This window comes from Hyperoodon ampullatus (genome assembly GCF_949752795.1).
Source record: "Hyperoodon ampullatus genome assembly, chromosome: 8".
In the NCBI taxonomy this organism is placed as follows: domain Eukaryota; kingdom Metazoa; phylum Chordata; class Mammalia; order Artiodactyla; family Ziphiidae; genus Hyperoodon; species Hyperoodon ampullatus.
Window position 1 is genome coordinate 28,257,960 of NC_136921.1, and position 23,129 is coordinate 28,281,088.

Sequence of the window (23,129 nt, forward strand, 5' to 3'; positions counted from 1 at the left end):
CCTCCAAATGGAATAAAAGATTCTAGTTAATAAATCCAATTAGTTATAGTACCAAATGGAGTCTACCAATCTAGAAGACTAAACTATTATATTCTCAAGTTCCTTCTCCTAAGGAAGTATCTAATCTTTGGCTGAAAATCATCATGCTTTCCCTTTGATACACTGATTGTCTACTTATTTTAAGTTTTAATTAACTACTCTTAGTCAATGTGCAAACTTCACTAAAAGCCTATCAGCTATTTCAGTATGTACATTACTAAGTAAGGAATGGAGAGGAAAATTGTGGAAAATGTCAAATGCAGCTTCAACTGTCACACCATAATTAAATTTATATGACTTATTCAAGTAAAACAGAGGAAACAGCAGCAGTAATAAAAAAGTTCATGAGTTCAATAGTACAAAAATCATTTGGGCTTCCTACTAGTAACTCAATTTTATTTTGATGTATACTTTGAAAAAGGTTGTAATGTTCAACTATTACACCTGCTGAGGCTGAGAGGTTATGACTGACAGTCTTTCTTAAAGATTTAATTAACAAACTAAAAATTTATTTGGCTGCATTTTTTTCTTCCTTTTTTTGGTGATGGAACACTGAGTACTAACATATTTTTTTAACCTTTTTTATTGGAATATAATTGCTTTACAATGTTGTGTTAGTTTCTGCTGTACAACAAAGTAAATCAGCTATATGTATACATATATCTCCTCCCTGGTGGACCTCCTTCCCACCCAGCCCCCCATCCCACCCATCTAGGTCATCACAGAACATCGAGCTAAAATATCTACAAACAATAAATGCTGGAGAGGGTGTGGAGAAAAGGGAACCCTCTTGCACTGTTGGTGAGAATGTAAATTGATACAGCCACTATGGAGAACAGTATGGAGATTCCTTAAAAACCTAACATATTGTTTCATATAGTGCAAAGTTATGATGTTTTCCATCTCAAGCTAGAAACAGATCTACTGCATTTAAATACAAAAATCTCTGAATATTTCTGTAATTTTTTGTCTCCAACCTCTTATTACTCATTCATGTACCATGCCCTTGGCTCAGAGAACTCTCTGAAGTCAGCATTGTCACTTTAAGAGATAGGAACCAGACCAGCAAATCTAACTACCTTATCATTTGAGCATGAGATTTTTAAGCTCTTTCTTTATTGAGTGTCTAGTCCTATACAACTGATCAAATAATATCTTTATTAGTGTAAAGATAAATCAATAAAATACAGATAAATAGTATAGTTCAATAAAGTTGAACTACACTAATCAAATCGTAACATGACTTAAAATATAATTACATTGACTTTTTTTTTTCCCCCCGGATGCGCAGGCTCAGCGGCCATGGCTCACGGGCCCAGCCGCTCAGCGGCATGTGGGATCTTCCCAAACCGGGGCACAAACCCATGTCCCCTGCATCGGCAGGCGGACTCTCAACCACTGCGCCACCAGGGAAGCCCTACATTGACCATTGATGGAATAGTGTAAATGTCAGTGTAGTTGCTGTAATGAAGTTTTATATAAATTATCTATAGTATTAACAATATTATTTCAGCAGATTCCTATGACAATTTCAATGAAAACCCACAGAATTCCTTCTTTGGTTAATTCTAATTAAATATAGAGCCTTATAAAAATGAGAGATGTGCGTCCTTTGCAAAACTACTTCAAGGAAAATAATCACTTGCTTTTGTAACTTGAAAATAAATCAGTATATGCTAGGACATCAGAAATTAATATTCATTTTATTCATTATCCAGAACACTTTGCTAACTGTTTCTCAATAAAGAAAACTGCTTAGGTGAAGGCAAGTCAATAAAACTGTGTGACTGGTTAAATGCTAGATACTTCTTTACAAAGTTGTCTTGGAAAAGTCTATTCACCTTATTGAATTTCATCTCTAGTTACAGTGAAGAAGTCCAGTAAAATATAGGCAACTCCTTCAAATTTAAGACAAATATCCCAGGACATCAATTTAAAAAAATGTATATTCAGATAATTAATACTGGAGAAAAAATGGGAAACATACCAGTAAAGTAAAAAAGTAGAACCTTATAGTGATTTGAAGATAGCAGTTGTCAAGTTACCAGTTTGAAGCTATCTACTGCAAGTTGGCATTTTAATAATGTATGATAAACCCCAGCAGAAACTGGTGCCTGCCTGACATACATTTGGAAAGTGGATTGTGCAACAAGAGAGTCAAAGTAGCTGTGATGTGCTGGGTGTCAAGGAGACAACAGTCTTTTACTGTTCATATTTCAGGATCCTCTCGAGTGAGGTTTTTGGTCTTTTTTTTTTTTTGTGGTACGCGGGCCTCTCACTGCTGTGGCCTCTCCCGTTTTGGAGCACAGGCTCCGGACGCGCAGGCTCAGCGGCCATGGCTCACAGGCCCAGCTGCTCCACCCGCGGCATGCAGGATCCTCCCAGACCGGGGCACGAACCCGCGTCCCCTGCATCGGCAGGCGGACTCTCAACCACTGCACCACAAGAGCAGCCCTCAAGTGAGGTTTTATAAGCTGTATTTCAAATATCCAGAAACACTTTGAAGACTTGGCAGTACTAAATATTTGCCTTTAGTTAGCTAAATACGTTAATACACCCTGAATATTCTATGTTGGGCACTCTTCTAAGTACTTTAAATATATTAATTCACATGGTCCTACTTAAGAGGTAGATAATATTATGGTCACCCCCATTTTAAAGATGAGATATTAAGCGCTGAAGGTCACATATAAGAGCCATGATCAGGATTTGAATCTGAGCTGTTTGATTTCAGAAGCTGGGCTCCTAACCACTGTAACTGGTGTCCTTCCTTTACAGGTAACTATAGCAATAATGACATGTTTATTACGATTTTTTGTTTTTCCTTTTCTTCTCCCCATACCTAACTGACCTAAACCAGGCTCTACAAAACTTTGACCTGAGTGGTACTTCCCTAACGCAACCGAATTACAGTAATCTAGCAATATTTTTAATGTCAGAACTGTCACAGAGTAGAGGGAGAGAAGGAGAAAAGAGAGGTGGGGGAAGAGATGGCGACAGAGCCAGACTTAAATATCCATTTAAAATCCACTTTGCTTTGGTTAAAGAATAGCCTAATGCTCTTTTTTTCCCCACTAAGTGTAATTATAAAGGATTTAAGGCATAGTAAGTAAGCCTCATATGTATGTAGCTAAACCAATAGAAAGAAAAAAAAGAACTTGTTTTTTATTCTGTTCTTATTTTTTTTAATTGATTTTTTTAAAGATAGAGCCATACTTAGGTATTACAGTTTGGTTTCTTCACATTTAGTTGTTCTGCTTATCCTTTTTTTTTTTACATGACTCTTTATTTTGAAATTGTTTAAGCCTCACAAGGGGTTGCAAAATCGGCCTCGGGTTATAGCGTACTTTTCACCCAGCATCCTGCAATTCCTTCATTCATTTTTTTTGCATGAGAGAAAGTGAATGGATCTCTTTCTTTGTTTCCAAATCTACCATCTGAAAAGCAGAGACTATACTGCTTGTGCAGGAGGCATGCCCCTGGCCTGCAAGGTGGTTTCACTGCAGACTCTTGAAGAAGCCGAACAGATGCAGTCAAACCCTGGCCTTGAACGTGAAACCTGCTGGCAACCCGCCCTCGCACAGGATGGTCCTCGTCACGGGTGCCAACAAGACTTGGCCTCGTTTAAAAAGAAAAATAGTTCAGCCAATCTTTGTGGTGAAGTTTCTGAACACGTAACTGAATTCAATTAAGACAGGAAAAAGGATTTGCCTTAATACACACAGAATGAAAAAAATCTTTTGTATTTTTTCCTCCCAAGAACTCACTTTTCTCGCATGAAAAAAGACATTTCGTTTGGTATATAAGGAAGATGAATTGTAAAAAAGAAAACTTAAAAGGCTTTGTATCAAGACAGGTCACATTCAAGAGTAATATTTAGGTGTTGGGTTAAGAGAACAGCTGACACAATTAAGGCCTGGATGTGCAGCCTATGATTGAAAAGAAACTAAAGAGCATTTAATTGTATGGACATTGTGTATTTTTCAAGAAATAAAACCTCCAATGTTGCTTTTCCCAGACGGTTAGTGGAAAAGCTCTGAGACTGTTTTTTTGTTGTTGTTGTTGTTGTATTTTGCAGTACGCGGGCCTCTCACTGTTATGGCCTCTCCCGTTGCGGAGCACAGGCTCTGGACATGCAGGCTCAGCGGCCATGGCTCACAGGCCCAGCTGCTCCGCGGCATGTGGGATCTTCCCGGACCGGGGCACGAACCCGTGTCCCCTGCATCGGCAGGCAGACTCTCAACCACTGCGCCACCAGGGAAGCCCTTAGGCTGTTTTTTTTAGATCGGGTTCTCTGTCCAGTTTTAATCTCCATTAGGGAAATGGGGCTTTGGCCAGAATAGTACGTTTCACTTTCAAGATAGCTAGCGGTAAGCAGTGATGTATTTCCTAAACGACGGCCTGCATTGTAAGTACAGCAGAATGAAAAAAACAAACAATTGTGGGGAGACCGCTTCAGGTCTGGGTATTTTACCTCCTTCTGTGGATGAACCTCTTTCTTCAGCATCTGTTTACCGAGATGCTTCATTCCAAAGTAAGGGAGACAATCTCATGTTAGAAGTCAATGGATCTTATTTCTAACTCACTGCTATCTCTTTTAGATGGACATGACTCTTATTTCCAAAATTAGGATCTACAATCATGTCCTCGGAGAAGACCCTAGCTTAAAATTTGTAACAATTTTTTTTTTTTTTACTTTTTTTGGGGGGGCTGCATCGGGTCTTAGTTGCGGCACGCAGGATCTTCATTGAGGCATTCGGGATCTTTCGTTGCAAGCACCAGCTTCTCTCTAATTGTGGTGTGCGGGCTTCTATCTAGTTGTGGCGTGTGGGTTTTCTCTCTGTAGTTGTGGCACGCGGGCTTCAGGAAGCAAGGGCTCTGTAGCTTGCAGCACGCAGGCTCTCTCGTTGAAGCATGCGAGCTCAGTAGTTGTGACGCATGGGCTTAGTTGCCCCCATGGCATGTGGGATCCTAGTTCCCTGACCAGGGATCAAACCCACGTCCCCTGCATTGGAAGGCAGATTCTTTACCACTGGACCACCAGGGAAGTCCCTAAAATTTATAGCAATTTTTAAAGGACTTTTTAAATGTTTGTTTATTCTAAAGGCTTTCCTCTATCTTGGAAGATAAAGAATTTGTTTCTTAAGACAAGAAGTTCGGGCTTCCCTGGTGGCACAGTGGTTGAGAGTCCGCCTGCCGATGCAGGGGATACAGGTTCGTGCCCTGGTCCGGGAAGATCCCACATGCCGCGGAGCGGCTGGGCCCGTGAGCCATGGCCGCTGAGCCTGCACGTCCGGAGCCTGTGCTCCACAACAGAAGCCACAACAGTGAGAGGCCCGAATACCGCAAAAAAAAAAAAAAAAAAAAAAAAAAAAAGGCAAGAAATTCTCACTATAATAAAATACATTCAACATAAAAGGATAAAATTATTTTACTATTGAAAGTGTCTTCTCTGAGGGAGAAGAAACAGAAGTTTTACTAAAAACACAGCATGTACTAACTGACTTCATATTAGTTCTCTCTTACAGTGTTCCTAGAGACTCTTCATGGAAGGCTCTAGAATACTACATCATGACCCGCTCTATTCATGTCTCTTGTTGTAATTAACATATATGTCAACAAAGATGAGATAATTGTATAACATTAAAATATGAAACGTGTGAAAAAACAGAAGAATGCATAGACACAAACAGATACTCATTTAGAATTGATACATAAATAGAAGCTAAGAACTATAGTTCAAAAAAATTATTTTTAATATATACGCATAAAACGAGAAAAGTGGTTGTTCCCATTTGAACATAGGAATATTGATTTGACCTCTAAGTTGTACTTCACTATTTGACATAATTTCTGGTTATAAGTTTTGTAAGGCTTTTCCTATTATATATATCCTTAGTTAAAATAAAAATATACCTATTAAACATTTATTACTAAATAAATTTTTTTTGCCTTAATGTTATAAAAGATTGTGCTCTCAGGACAACTGCATTGGGGTAGGAATGAAAGGGAGCACTTTTCTTGGCTTTTCAGTTGAGCTGAATACAGTGGTTTAAATAAAAAGAGGAAGAATAAAATTCCATCCATAATTTATATTTTTTGCAATAAATAAAAGACAAAATCTTACAAATATGTGCTTTTAAGAACTGATTAGAAGGTTGTTTTACATTCACTAACTTGTGATTTATCTATGATATGTATATGTGTATAATTACATAGTAGGATGTTACATCCTTAACGAAAACTTCATTACACAAGCAAACTGCTTCACTATAATAGATTGCATTTAAGGATATATAACTATAAATCAATCTTTCAGTCTGCTGGACCAATATAAGGAATAGAGCTAAAACTCACTCCTCTTCATACACATAGAGAATTATTAGGTAGAGAAAATATGCTTTCAACTCAAGGAAGGGTAACATAGTGAAAAGCCATCACTTGAGAAAGTCTCTCTTTTAAAATATATTTGAAATTATACCGGTTAGGAGGGAAAGGATAAATCATAGCTAAATTGTATTCAGAAATGCTGTTGTTTGAATTAAGAAAATGATCTGCACTCTCTTTGTGCCTATTTATACGTTTAAAGTGTATGTATATATGTAAGCTTGAAGTAACCATTTCCATGCATTTTACTCACTGTGTAGTAAAATATAACTTAATTTTATTTATCTGAAAATTACCTATTTCAAACTGCAAGCAGCATCCCTCTGTCCTATTATTTTGTGACTTAGTGAAGTTGCTATTTGTTATTTATATGCACATTTAATTTGTGTAGTAATGTTTATTTTTATAATAACACATAAAATTTGTAATATATATAACATACAAAATTTGCAGTATCTTTGTAAAAATATATACAAAAAACAGCTTCCCCCTCTCTCTTTCTCATAATAATATTGATCTCCAAATGTGGGAGTACTGCATATAATGGGAAACCATTTGTCAGAAACCGATACTGATAATTTTCCTATAGATTATGTATTGTTCTTGGGCTAATGGAATAATCAATCATTAACTCTTTTAAAAGCTATATGATTACCTTTCTTCTATCAAATAAATTATATGAAGAACTCATAATTTTCCCTCTGGCGAAGAAAAAATATCCAGCTGATAAAACATATGCACTAAAGTCACTGTCTTCAGGCACTTACCACATTTGGCTCCCCTGAATTGCAATGACTTCCTAAAAGTTAGATCAAAGTGAAGTACATCTTCAAAGATCAAACCACAAATCAGCTGTAACCAAAATTGCTTTGGTTCACCTCCTGGTAGAATGCCCGTATCTCAAGCTCTTCTTGGGTTAACCACTACAGGGTGCATCTAAGGTAATGAATACTCATTTCTAAATTTGACCCCAGATTGGTTCAATGTCAGAAAACACCAAAAATCAGGTTTGTGAAATGTACATAAAGCACCGGGAGGTAGACCCTCAATTGGTGAAACCAAAGAAAATAGTAATGCAAGGACTGCATGGGGTAAATAAATACAGTAAGCTGGAAATATTAATATTTTCCCCCAGTAAAATCTTAAGAGAAAATACACGATACTATTTTTAAAGAATACATGCTATGAAACTCCAAGGGTATAAATATGTGTTCGGTCATTGACAAGGTGCTATTAAGAGAGTATTTTATAATTTTAGTTTTATTCTCCAGTATGTTCTAATTTATTATTAGTTGCTTCATATCTATGTTCTGTATTAAATATGTCATAAACTAGTCTCATACACACTTCAGAGGGCTCTATTAAGAATTTTTGTAACTTTTTACTTAATAGGCCAAAACTATCTTATAAGGGTAGACAACTGTACATCTCTATTGTATCTCATATCTATTTCTCTTCCCAAGCACAAAATTTTAAGTTAAAATTCAGACATTTCAGAATGATATAAATCATACTATAAAGTTGTACAGATCCCCTGATGAAAACATTTTTGATCAATGTAAAACCCTCAAATATATATGCTCCTTCTTCCCCCTAGGCTCTGCTCTAGCCTCTTCACTCTCAAGTCCCTAACTCTGTAACAAATGGATTTTCATCAACTAATTAATCTCCATAAAAATACTCAGAAAAATGAAGGGAAAAAATCATTTCTACTTGCAGATAAATCTTCTAAATGTAACTGAGTAGAAAGCTATAATTCAGTTTTTGATCACTTATTTTCACAGCAAAGAATAATTATTGCACACCACAGCTTGCCAATCACTGTATAAAACATGTGGGATTCACAGAAGAACAAAACACAGTTCCAGTGATGATATTAGGTGGTGGAGACAGACCAGACCAAACACACCACTGTACTAGGTAGAAAGTCCAATAATGGTTGAGGTGCGGACAATGTGACCTTGAGAAGGGTCTGACCCAAGGTAGGCCAGAGAGCAGTACCCTGGTCCTGGAACTCAGATCGCAATCCTAGCCATCAAAACTCTCAGTCTGATATTGGGAGAATCGGAAGAATGCAAAACAATAAATATATATCCAAACCACCTGGAATCCCTTCATATTGGCTTGACAATTGCCAATCCATTAATTTTCTTTTCTATAAAACAAGACTAGACTTGAAAATCTCGAAACTCCCTTCTAACTCAACGCTAGGATTTTATCAAATAGTGTAACTATTTGATACAAATTTACAGTTGTCTGTTCTTATATGCAAAACAATGACAGAGCAATTTCAGTATTGGCAATAACTTTCTTTTGAGTGGTCCAAACCATTCATTTCTGTGTTACACAAACCTCTGCTTTTATTCTTCCTCCCTCAAACCCGTTTCAGTGGGCAAATAGTCAATAGTAATTAGTGTTTAACTTCTCTTTCAGTACAGAGACATTTCAAGGTTGATGCGTCTGTCAATAATTTGATGGGTTTTTCTTTCAATCTTTTGGAAATGAAAAGTGTGGATTGAAAGCTTTCGCTTTTCCTGAGAGCCACCTAGCCCTGAGCTTTAGGAGGGTCACTTTACAAGTCCAACAAAACTCAGGGCTGGCTCCCTGAGTTAGAACTCCAGCCAAAACGAAGCAGAAAGCCTGACTCTACTTTTCAGCTTGCTGCTATATACCTGCAGTAATCCTAAGGGACCCATTTCTCCTTAAAAAACCAAGTTGCTGACTTAAATCTCTGGCTAATGGCCCAGACACACATATGCTCTGAGAGCATCACTAGTAATATCCCAGAGGGGCTCCAAATGAAAATTAAAAATCAATTGCTTGGGCTTCCCTGGCGGCGCAGTGGTTGAGAGTCTGCCTGCCAATGCAGGGGACACGGGTTCGTGCCCCGGTCCAGGAAGATCCCACATGCCACGGAGCGGTTAGGCCCGTGAGCCATGGCCACTGAACCTGCGTGTCCGGAGCCTGTGCTCCGCAACGGGAGAGGCCACAACAGTGAGAGGCCCGCGTACCGCAAAAAAAAAAAAAAAAAAAATCAATTGCTCTATAATATGTATTTGCCTGCTTTTCATAACGTATCTAGTATATTAACCCTAGTGGAAAATCTTTACAATGAAGAGGAAGGGAGTAAACAGCAGCTCAATTGACTTTGAAACCCTTTTAACTGTAAAATTTGACTTATCCCTCTTCACTGTAGCAGAGAGAATGAAATATCTCATTTACATGAGCTTCTGTTCGGACTTTTTAAAGCCAGAAAATGCTAGAGACCAGGTTTATGTGTTTTCAAGGCTATCATTAAAATGTTTCCTTATTTGGCATTTTTAAAAGTAACAACCCCTTATTCTCAAAGAATGGTAAACACTTTCGAGGTAATAACATATATCCAATGAAGGAAAGTAGAATTCCTTGTAGAATACGTTTCTTTTCCCTCTTTATTCTGTTATTAAATGGGGGGGAGGGCAGGAGCATGATACAAATGATTGAAGTATTTGGATACAATGCTCCCACTGCTTTAAAAAACTTTTAGTAAGTAATCTTAAGATACTAACCTCCTTTACTAAATTTACCTACAATTTTAGAACAAATGATCAACAACTAATTATTATCTGTCCCCTTCCACAGAAGCTCCTACCTTTATTTATTAATTATCTGTAACTATTATTTAACTATTATTAATTAATCCTCTGTAACTATTGATATTAATATGTATATAATGTACAAATATGTTAAATATATGCCAGACCATGCTAGGTACCGGGGAGATCATGGTGACCAAAAAAAGACTCAGTTTCCACTTTCAAAAGGCTTATAATGTCATAAGGGATTAATAAGGTAATCAAATAATCAATATTTAAAATAGTTCTAAAGTAATTAAGAACTGAAAGAGGTGTTCTGAGGAAAAAAGAACATGAAATGGTTCGGGTAAGGATTCCCTGAATATGTAGGATGAATCAGAGTTAACCAGAAAGAGGGAAAGTGGGTGAAAGCATGAACTAGAAGAAACTGCATAGAGCCAAAGAAAGGAGAAAGGAGGCAAATTTGAGTAAACTGTGGCAAAGTGGAGACTGGTGTGAGACTAAGGAAGCAGACAAGTGTCAGACCATCTGGAACCTTGTAACCCAGGGGAAGATCTGTATTTATACCAGAAGACAAATGGGAAGCCACTAAAGACCTTTACTCAGGGACATGGAAACTGATAGATTTGTGTTTTTACAAAATTAGTCTACTCCAATGTGGTGGACACGTAGGAGGGCAGGTAGAGTGGCTGCAGGGAAATTGGTTAGTAAGAGGTTATTAAAGCAAGACTTTGTGTTCCTCAGATAGAATAAAGGGAGAAAGACCTCATGCAAGTGGTTTGACCCTCAGGAAGGTGTTCACTTTTGGAATCCAGGTGTCTTAGTCTGGGGAGAAGATGGACCAGAGAGGTAGTGTGGCCACACTCAGTCCCCCTAGCTAACCTTGGAATGGAAAGCATAATGTGAATCGGAGCCAAGATGGAGACAGGACAGTCAAGGGTGTTGATGGGGTTGAGGTTGAAAAACTGTTGGTGAGAAAGATGAGGCCTCTTACTGATTAGGTTTTGCTATTGCCCACTGTGGTTCATTGACATTATGTTTTTCAAACACAAGAAGGCAAAAGGGAATTATTGAAGAAAAAAAATGTTTAATGAATTTTTTTCTAAGTAGGGCAGAAGAGAAGTCTGCAAGAGGGAAGAAAAAAAGTATGTGTAATTACAGTATAGCACAAGCCCAAGCTGCTAAAGAAGACACATTAATAATATGCCCAGCTGGATAAATATACATAAGCACTTTGCCATATGTAAAATCTATTTTTTTTTTTTGCTTTTAAAACAGTGCCAAGGGGCATTGCTCATCTATATGACAAGCTGTTTCCAATGATCATCTCTTCCTGCAGAGCATTTGCCTCACCCAAAGCATTGTTTGGATTTTCACTTCTTTCAATTACAAGTGTTTAAATTCAAACATGCTATACTAATTTTGAACACTGAAGATTTGCTGTATTAAAAAAATATGGGATGACTAAGTTCTGAAAGCAAACATAGGTGTTTGATGCAGCAAACCATAATAAAACTGGTAGGTGGGCTCTTGAGAATGTAGACCCACGGTAGAACGGAAACTCATAGTTCTTGAGCACTTATTATTATAAGCCAGGCACTCTCACATTTACTATTTCATTTAATAGTCACCACTTGCCAGTGTGAAAAGAATTCAATTTTCCATTTTGCAGATGAAGAAGTAGAAGTGCACTGAGTTAGCTAGTAAGTGGCAATGCTGGAATTCAAATCTTTCTGTGTGAAGCTGAAAGCCAAATTATTTTTATAATACTAGGCTGCAGGCATGAGCTATACTTGTTTAGCCAATTCTTAATCTGAGCAGGAACCAAGGCACTGAAGTTTGTGTGTGTGTGTGTGTGTGTGTGTGTGTGTGTGTGTGTGTGTGTGTGTGTGTAAGAGACGGAGATAGAGAAATAAGAGAAAGAAAGAGATGGAGGGACAAACAGGTTGATTGAGTGTGAAGGGAGGAAGCAGCATATCACTGCTTTTTCTCTTCCTAAGAAAATGGAGAAGAAAAGAAAGTAGGGCTCATTAGTCACCACCATAAACAGTATACTGTGCATACATTTACTTGAGTATGATCAGAAAAGGGGTTTTTTAAAAATGAAATATAAAAATTTGTGCCACATTAAAAACATTTGAGAGAACTAAGGATATTTAGCCTAAGGAAGAGAACTCAGAGAAGGGGTATGGTATTTATGTTCTCATCCTGGAACAACCATCCTATGAGGAATATGAGACATATCGTGGGTAGTTTAAGAGAAGAGCTTGCACAAATGAATGAAAACTGAAAGAACACGAGCTATGGCATGACTCTAAGAAGCACTTTCTAGCAATGAGGAAAATGTGGTAAGCTGACTTAAGAGATAATGAGTTCCCTAACACTGGAGGAATTCAAATAAGGACTGAATGAACTCAGATCATAAATTTGTTTAAAAAGGATTCATGCATAAGTAATTGAACAAGATGATATCCAAGATCTTTTCTAACGCTCTGATTCTTATTAATCAAATTCCATGATCTGGTTCAGTCTGGGGCTCACAGTGTGGTCCTGATAGTAACATCCCCAGATGTTATCCTGGAACTTTCAGAAGCAACATATCCTGGAAATTCAGCACAACAGAGAAATGCTCCCACATGGCAGCCCCGGGTACTGGAGTAGTCAGAATGGCTCCAAGTCCCACCCACATCGCTTGGCTGCCCTGTGCCTCTGCTTTCTGTTTCCTCACCTAATAAGTAAGGGTAATGTGTATTCAGATTAAAGACATCTACATGGGATAATTGGTTACAATCCATAGAACACTTGGGCAAGGATACCGTATCATTATCTGTATAGTCTGTGCAAAGACACAAGAACCATAAAACCTGTGAGGTTGAGAGTTGAAGGGATAAACTCCCAATCAGTTGAATCCAAGGCTTTGTGTGCTTAAAAAACACTGCACTGAAAAAAATCTTGTTTTTAGCTTTCTTAAACATTCAACGACCTTGCTTGGAGAGATATGACACAATGAATAACCAGATAAGGCTGGCCCAAATCTTAGAGCATTTCTATTGAGAACGGACTATTCTCAAGGTAGAAGTTCACTCTTTCAAGAACCAAGTACCAAACCCCATTAGGTGCAAATACAAGCATGACAAAACAGACAGGGTTGGGAGGAGGTGATGAGTTCTGGTTGGGATATAGTAAGTTTGAAGTACCAGGGGAACATTCAGGGGAAAATGTGAACCACCGGCTGGAAATGTTAGGGATTGGGATAGGGATTGGGATGGGGGGCATGGGGCGGATGGGGGGAGAGGGAGCTAATACTAGAGATTCCATTTCATTGGTGGCAAAGGCAGGTACTATTAGCTGATAGAATCTAATTTTCTTCTCAAATTTTACTCTACTAGTACTTTAGACAAAATCTGTGATAGTATTCTTTGGACTAAAAGCTGTTTCTTCAGAAGTGTTATAGGATTTTTATAGGCACCAGCCTGTTTAAAGTTTGATGATATTTGAATTTATACATTAAATGAGAGCTTTAAGTAATTTGGCAAGGAAATGTTCTCCACAGCCTAGAATAACTGCCAGCATTTCTGATTCTTTTTGACTCTTTATCCAGTTGTCTTAACTGGGTCTAGACATTAGAAGGCCTAGGCCTTCATCAGTGAAGAGGCTTGGTTTCACCATCACACTGCTCTTAGAAAATAAAGCATAGCTCATTGATGTACCTACTTAAAGAAAAAAAAAAAAATCACACCTCTGGATACCATTAGAACAGAAAAGGCAAAACTCTCAAGAACTGACATGTGCCTTAAACCTCAGGGCATTTTCCAACTAAACTATCATTTAGAATGACGAAGAAGCCATAAATTAGTGTTCACAACACCCTATAGGGAAATGAAATATAAGTTAAATGCCAAGTAGTTACATCCTAGAGTGGAAAAAGTATTATTGTTCTTGCAATAACTTAGATTATTAGAATGGAAAGAATTTTAAAAGCCAAGTTTACTTTTCAACGTGTGCTTACTTTATAGCCATGCAATTAACTTACCTTGAAGAAAGTAGACTGGAAATTCATTTTCTGATTTTCATACAATGCCATATTTTGTGTGCCCCTCTCTTACAGTGATAGAGACTATAAAAGTTGTTTTATGAATGTACTTTGCCTTTAAAATGGGAAGAAAATATTTACAGCGAATGATATATTAGTCACCCCAATGAGATTACTCAGCCACATTTTTTATTCTATTTTGAATGTGCCTTGACAATTAAGTTTATTTTTCTTTCACTTCTATTTTTTTAAAGAAAAAAAGTATTTCTGGAATTACATAACTCAATTTATTTTCTAAAGAAAAAAAAATCTCTAAGTCAATTAATCTTTCTAGACCTTAGTCCTAACTATAAAATCTAATTATACAAGGAAAGGGACTGGATTAAATCTTCTCTAAGCCCCCTTCCAGCTCTATGATTACATTAATCCATGACCTTTGGAAATAACTAAAGTGCCCAATAGCAAGAGAATGGTTACAGCCCACTCTTATGATAAAATTCATGTAGCATTTTATGACATGACATGAACAGGGTGGGGTACAGAACAGTGTACAGTTATTCACACACACAACAATAATCATCTGTGTGTGTTAGTGTACAAACACACACACATAGACACAGCCACATACACTAATTTTAAAAAGAACACTTTTTAAAGAAAATGTTACAAAACTATTTCAGTTGTTAGGGGAATAATACAGGCAATTTTCATTTATGTTTTTGTATTTTTTAAATTTTATTAGTTGTCTACAACAACTTTATGTTATGATATTAGCAGATAAAGTTGTTTTTAAAAATCCATGTTATTTTAACTTTTAATATCAGCTGATTTTTTAATCTGGGCATTTTTATTATTAAAATATTAGTGATAAATATGGTATAAGTAACTGAATATAGGACAGTCAATTGAATGCTGGATTAGAAAACATCAGTCACTACTGAAATCAACCAATAGTGTAAAATTCAATGTCTATAGAGTTATATCTCTGTTTACCAGTTCATTCTTTTAGGAAAACAGGAATAAGGTCTCCTCCTTCAAGCTTTCTCAAACTCTCCCCAAACAACAAATATTGCCTGATAATATTACAAAAAAAGAGTCTGTGCACAATCATTTTTCTTCCTTAAATGGCATAGTTTAAATAAATCTAAGTCATTTCATTGAGATTACTGTAAGTAATCACATGTAGGGATTTTTAACACATTAATTCAAGGGTAGGGAATAGATGGTTATGAATATCTAATGAAATCTATATTATTTTCATTCGAAGTACCTATGCCATTTACTCCTCAGAAATCAGATTAAAATTAAAGCCACGTCTATAAGAAGAAAGCTAGTCCTATCTTGGTACTGAGATGCAATGATTCATTTATTTTAGTGGGCCATTTCAATCACTCATGAAATTTGGAATGGCAAAGAGTACATTCTCAAATTCCAGACTTGATATTGTAGACAGATCTGTTCATCATAAAGAATAATATAGTCCATCTGCCCTGGTCACTCATTAAACATTCCCAAACACTGTGATTTGAGCACCTGTAACATTCATCGTGCTGAGAATTGGACGTTCCAGAATGAGGGAGATGTTTTCCTGCCTGAAACTTTGTAAGCCACCCAAATCTAGGGACAAAGAGATAGTTCAGAAGTAAGTGATCCCTATATCGACAATTTATTTACTTCAGTAAATCTACACTCTCTAATTTGACTTATGCAAATAACAGTATTTTACAAATTTTCAAACCTTCAGTAAAGAGGTACCTACAGAGATAAGGATGGAAAAGGGTCTAGACAACTATCATAGATTATTTCAATTATTTGTTTTAGTAACAGTTTAAAAAAATGGTGTTGCAGTAGGTGACCTGTGGGGTAACTGGAGGCTAAATCTATTCCTGATTTTTCCTACAGTTTCTTTGATATAACCCCAGTTTTCTCTCTGATCCTGTGCAATTGAGTTTGTATTTCTGGATTCAAGTTTCCTGATATGTGAAATATGGGCCTTGGTCTTTTGGTACATACATTTTTATGATATTTTTTACTTTAAATGTGTCATTATTGTACATCATTGATATATATTATGTATGTTATAATGATGATTACTAATTAACTAGCATGTCTTTTAATTTTTAAAAATCCAAAAGAAAAGAATAAGTGAAAAGATGTTTTCTCCTTAGAGACAAATCAGAAAAAGAAGAAAAACATTCTCAGGTATCCACTGGCTGGGGAAGTCAGACCTTACTTAGAAGGGGGCCCTAAAGCACTAAAGGGATGCATTGCTAAAAGGACACATTTCGTGAGAGAATAAAAGTTAAGAAATGGTAGGAAGTTGGGTTTTATTAGTTTCTATAAAGTAAAACAAATTAGACATAGCATAACTCATCAGAACAAAATTTAAAAGGCCATACTACTAAGTGAAGAATAAGTTTGAGGTGATAAGAACCAAGTTATAGAAAGACTATATAATGATTCAGTATAAAAACAGTTTTCTTCACCCTTTCTTCCCTCTCTCCCTGCCTTTCCTCTTTTCATCATCTATCAAATAACCATTATGAGATAGATACTGAGAACATAGAACTTGTCTTCAAGTTGCTCATGAGCGTGTGTGTGGGTTTGTCTGTGCTCACGCATGTGTGTCATTGTACTGGGGGTTGACAGAGGAGCAGGCAAGTAAACAGATAATTACAAGTTCCTCCTCATTTAAAGGCACTGGACTCCTGAAAGCCACCATGGCAAGCTGATCTACAACTGAAGATTTTAAAACTAAGTTGAGAGGAACAGCGTCAGAAAAAAATGTAAGTAATCTCTTTAAAATATATTTATGTTTACTAAAACCAAGAACTTTCTGAGCTGACTAATATGGTAGCCACTAGCCATATGGAACCTTCAAAGGATGCAATTGAGGAACTAAATTTTAAGTTTCCTTTAATTTTAATTAATTCAAATTTAAGTAGCCTCTTGAGATTAATTTTGGAAGCACAGACTTTCAAACAAAAGTTTTACTTTTACTTTGAATTATTATGAATGATTTTCTAGTAATGATTACATTTATTTAATTATTAGGTTTTATGGAGTATTATAAGTTTTTTGTTCTTACTTTCTAGTAGAACTAGTTTATATCTTTAAATTTTTCATTTTTTAATGACCCATTTAAACAATCCTACTTACCACAACCAATGAAATTTGTTTAAAGTTATTCAAAAGATGAAAAAAGAGAGGAAGAAAGGAAGAAAAGAAATCATTCCTTCCCAGTTTACCCAGATCATAGCTACTAAGAAAACTTTTCTCCTTGAGATCTAAGGCACCTGAGTCAATTTATTGCACTGCAATGATTTTCTGGGGCAAACCAATGTCTCCATTATGAAACCAGAATCCACACCCAAAAGAACCAGTTTGTTCTTTATAAAACCACCCATGTTGTTTTCCCATGGATAGGTATAACATGACGTAGACTGTCACTGAGAACAACATTAGTCATATATTAGTAATCTCCATACATTACGATGGCCAATTTCTCTCATCTATTCTATGTATCTCTCCCTTCATTAAAGATATAATTCAAAAATTTATTGAGGAAACTATGCACATCCAAGTGCACAGACACACACACCAATGAAATATCACACTTGTACTCACAAGTAAAAATATGTCACTGCATAAACACTGAAATATAATTTCTAACAAGGAGAATTTGATGCTGAGTTGAGAAAATCTGGTCTACTCATTTGTATCTCCAAGTATTTGTTTTTATAAGGGAAGTTGGAATCGTAGAATATGAATTAATCTAGCAATAGGTCTTGCTTGTTCATTGAGGCTATAATTAGTGAGCAAGGCGGACAAAAAGGGGCTGAGACCTGGATAGACTTTTCATGGAGATGGGAAGATTTCAAGTACTAACAGAGGCTCCTTTGAATAGTCAGACATAACGGGGTCAAGACCTGTGGCACATACAGCACAATCCTGTAGGCACAAGGACTAGGGCCTGGAAGTCCTCAATTGCTACCACTCAAAAATGCACAGTGGCCTGGCAGGTTGTGAATAGCAGAGAGGTTTGCCAATGAATCTCAGACATGTGCCTGTCCTGCAGGGCAGAAATAAAGAACCCCAGGAGAAAGAGAGTCCAAGGAGTATCAGCAGAGTGCTAGAGTAGAAATCAGAACACTTGAATCATAATAGAAAGCCACATATGAAAGCCAGACAAGATCATGATTTGTCTGAAGGACAAGATGATGTAATCCTGAGGCATAGAGTGATGACTTAAAGATTACCCGTATCTTTCAATTTAGACCAGGTTGCTCTGGAATATTGGGGAAAGGGCAGATACTAGGGGAGTATTTAGTGGTCCCAGTTACAGAGAGGAAGAAAGCTGCAGAGGAAAATAATGATAACCATAGTTAACACTAAATGAGCAGCTAGCGTGTGCCAGACACTGTTCTACGGCTTTCCACATCTTATCTCACTTACTAATTACTTAACCTCAGAAAAACTTTATGATTTTTATCATCCCTGTTTCACAGATGAAGAAACAGAGGTATAAGAAATTAAGAAATTTACCCAAGATTACAGCTAATAAAGAGTGGAGCCACAATCTCAACACAAGCGATCTGACTTCATAACTCATGCTTTTAATCACTACATCCTACAGATTGGACATGAGAGGGCCCACATACTGGAAGAGAAATACAAGTCTTATGGAGGTAAAATTAATTTCATGATAGCAATAGATTGATTTAAATTTGCTTATCATTCAAACTTCTTCAATAATTATTCATCAGGTAATGTTACCCTTAATTATTCTAAGGGTTTTACATATGCGAAATCATCTAATCTTCCCACAGCCCTATGTGATAGGTGTAATTATTACCCCTGCTTGACACATGAGGAAACTAAGATATAGAAAGGTTCAGTAACTAAACCAAAGACACTCCAGATGCTATGTTCTTGGCCAGTGCCCTCTACTGCTTCTCAGGAAGGTAGAGGGTGCATTGTATTTATCATATACCTTTATAAGACTTCCAACATGCAAAAGATAGTCTGTGTGATTTGGGGCCTAAAGTTTCCAGGTTTGGGACTATAGAGCTCTACTTATATGAATTATTATTGTGATTGGTAGTAAACAAGACTGACTTGGGGGGAAATCTGTGATTCAGAATATCTTTCAGCTTTCCCAAACTCCCACTTGCTTTATCATTCCAATTCAGACACCCATCCCCTGAGCCAATCCCAACCATTTCTCAATGGGCAGTCTGACCCCTTAGTGTAAGTGAGTTCTAGTTACTGAGTGATTTTGTATGGACCATATTTTGGTTGGTATTAATCTCTATATCTGTCTCCCTGTTTCCTTTGCTTCCAATATTACTTCTACCCTTTTTAAAAAAAAGTTTGAATCAACAGAGGGTATAGTTGGAATATATCCTATCATCTAATAGAGGTATAACTCTAAAGTCTTTGAATTGTGTTGGGGAAGTGACTTCCCTCCAGATCTTCTGTGTTGCTTTCTCTGGATAATATAGATTCTTCCATGACTCCAAACAATGAGATGAAGACTTTGCTAACAAGTGGACTCTCACTGGGGAACCTCCTGTTCTGGGAGTCAAGCTAAGCCCTTTATAACGATTCTACTTTATTAAATGGGATTCCTGGCATCTTAACAACAGGGACTTCTGTCGGAGAGAAAAATTTTACCTGTTTATTTGTATTATTATCTTGATTCTTAAGACACACTAATAACCATTAGTGGTTACACAGTGTGACTTTTTTTTTTTTTTTTTTTTTTTGGTACGCGGGCCTCTCACCGTTGTGGCCTCTCCCGTTGCGGAGCACAGGCTCCGGACGCGCAGGCTCGGCGGCCATGGCTCACGGGCCCAGCCGCTCCGCGGCATGTGGGATCCTCCCAGACTGTGTCACGAACTCGTGTCCCCTGCATCGGCAGGCGGACTCTGAACCACTGCGCCACCAGGGAAGCCCTGACATTTTTTAAGTTAATAAAAAGACAAGTTTGGGGGCTTCCCTGGTGGCGCAGTGGTTGAGAGTCTGCCTGCCGATTCAGGGGACGCAGGTTCGTGCCCCGGTCCGGGAGGATCCCATGTGCCGCGGAGCAGCTGGGCCCATTCGCCGTGGCCGCTGAGCCTGCACGTCCGGAGCCTGTGCTCCACAGTAGGAGAGGCCGCAGCGGTGAGAGGCCCGCATACCACACACACACAAAAAAAGACAAGTTTGCCAGACATAGCAAAATCAAGGAAAAAACATGCCCTGAAGATGTCTTCCTTTGCAGGTGCAAGTCATTTGAATGGTTGATATGGATAGTGGCATATTGTGGCCCATGGTTTTTAACTCACTTTGGATCATCCTAACTCAAGAAGGAAGGACAAAGGCAGTGAGGAAACTCAGGTCCCTACATCTTTAGGACACATCCTGGCCTAACCTCTCCCCCACCTCCATCACTCACCCCCAGAACACTTCTCAAGTATCCTGCAGTTTTAAAAGAACCTTCGTATGTTGCATTGAATTGGTCTTCTCAAGGATCCTATGAAGTTTACAGAGTGGATATTTCCATCCTATTTAATGGATGAGAAATTGATGCTTGGAGAGAAGTTGTTAAATGTTCAAGTCACAGGAAAACTGGAGCTGAAACCTTCCTATTTTGGCCATGAATTCACACTCTTTCCATTACACTATAAGCAGCCCACTCATTCAAAAAAATTTAAACTGAAGGAATTTCTGTAGGCCACATTAGTTTGTTGTGTTTTGACATTCTTGCTTCCAAAAATGGGTGATGACGTAGGGTTCTCTTGTGCATGTTATGCATTAATTTCCTGCTGGCTGGCTCACTGCTCTCTAGTTGAGATGATTCAGTCAACAGGTACCTCTCCAAAATGGGTAATTTAATATTTTACAAGACCCAGCAGAGTGCAGAACAGATATGCCAATACCCACGTAAAAGCTATTCTGGGCAGCTGCCATAAACAAACCATTCATGCTCTTCAAGATTCATTCTCTTTAAGACTCAAGGTCCTCATCTGTAATGCCAAGAAAATAATAACTACTGCTTCAAAAGAGGTTGTAATGATTAAATGAAATAATGCATGTAAAGTACACTTTTACACAATGAAGCACTAAATAAATACTGTGATTAAGATTGTCACTTATTGGTGGAGATAGGGTTCTTATTAAAATGATCCATCTGCTTTCTTTGATCCATGTGCGTTTCTGTGTGTGTGTGTCTGTGTGTGTGTGCACACACGCATGTATGTATGTGTTGGGACAGGGGAAACTACTAATTTTCTTCTCCTAAAATTCCTGCAATGTGACCATTTTTCTATTCCAAAGATTAATTTCCTTTAGTAAAATAAAGTCCTTCCCAGCCCTGTCATTCTTTAATTCAATGAGCAGGGAACCAATTCTCCCAGCCTGAGACTATAATTCCTAGGCTACACTGGGAAGTTTTATAAACCATTTCAACTCACTCTGTCAAAGTGGGAAGATTCACCATTTAGCATCTCAAACATGCCTCACGACATGAAAGAGGCCATTCAAAGAGTACTCAGAGGCATGAGAGGGACAAGATGTCCAGGAACTTAAGTGACAGTCGCTTCTTTTTACCGTTGCTTTAGATTAAAGATGCTGAGGTTTGACAATAAAACTAGGGTAAACTAACCTAACAAAAACACTATGAGAATGAAGTGAAATGTAGATCTAGTGCTTAGTAGTATGCCTGGTACTTACAACATCTAAGTAACTTCACAGTAATGCTTATAGTAGTTGTGGTGGTGGTAGTAGCAGTGGTAGTAATAGTAGCAGCAGCAGCAGTAGAGTGGTAGTACTCACAAGGACGATGTCAGTAAGTTCAGAGCCAGGTGAATGATTAACAGGTAAGAATCAGAAACCAGTTATTCTCCACGAATCACCATGACCATTCTTCAGGCCTAGGATTTCTAAGCAGATTTTCTAAACATTACTGGAAGTTTTCTTTCAAATATTTATATGGCAGGGTCATCCAGCTCTAAATATATTAGAAATCTGAAGCAGCAATTTTTACTAATGCACTACGTATTACAGGAGTATTTAACACTAATAATTTTTGCACTCTGTCAGGAAATCTTTCTAAAGATGCACCTATATTTCAAGCATTTGGGGATCATTACAAGGAATGGTAAATATGGAATAAAGGTAAACAAAATTTGCTCTTCACTTTCGTTATCATGAGTACAGACCTGCATTCACATAACTGTGAACAGAGCTTGAGCAATTTCAAAGATAAGACAACTTGTTAATCCATTATATTTTAACGTACCTTTAAAATATGATAGTTGAGAAAGACTAAATACTAGACATAATGTAGAATAATTTCATAAAAGGAAAAACATTACCTAGGCAACCTAATCTAAATATTTCTTTGAAGCACAAAAAGAATAGAAATCCATTAACACAATTATATCAAGAAATCAAGGATGAGCAAGTGAACATCCTGAACTCAAACCCACATGAAAGAGAACAGACATGATTTGATTTTAGAGAAGAAAGTTAATTCTAGTTAAGATTATGAAATAGAATTATAACCTTACTACTAACTACCAGTGTGATCTTGGACAAAGTACTTAACATCTCCTTCTCCTCAACTTCATCATTTGTATAATAAGGTTAATAATAGTACCTGTGTAACAAGGTTCTTGTAAGGAGTAAATGATTACACACACACTGGAAAAAGTGCAAGGCACATGCTTAAACCTTATACAGTATGTAAACATTAGCTATTATCACATATTTACATATTACATGCTACTAGATATTATTATATATTGCATATTTTAAAACAGATGGCTTTATTTGAAATTTAAACAAATTTTAAGATATTTAGCACTCAGTGAATATACTGATGATTTTCTAACACATTAGTTTTATTTTTTTATAAGTTTATTTATTTATTTTTGGCTGTGTTGGGTCTTCGTTGCTGCACACGGGCTTTCTCTAGTTGCGGCGAGCGGGGGTTATTCTTCGTTGCGATGCGCAGGCTTCTCATTGCAGTGGCTTCTCTTTGTTGCAGAGCATGGGCTCTAGGTGCACGGGCTTCAGTAGTTGTGGCTCATGGGCTCTAGAGCGCAGGC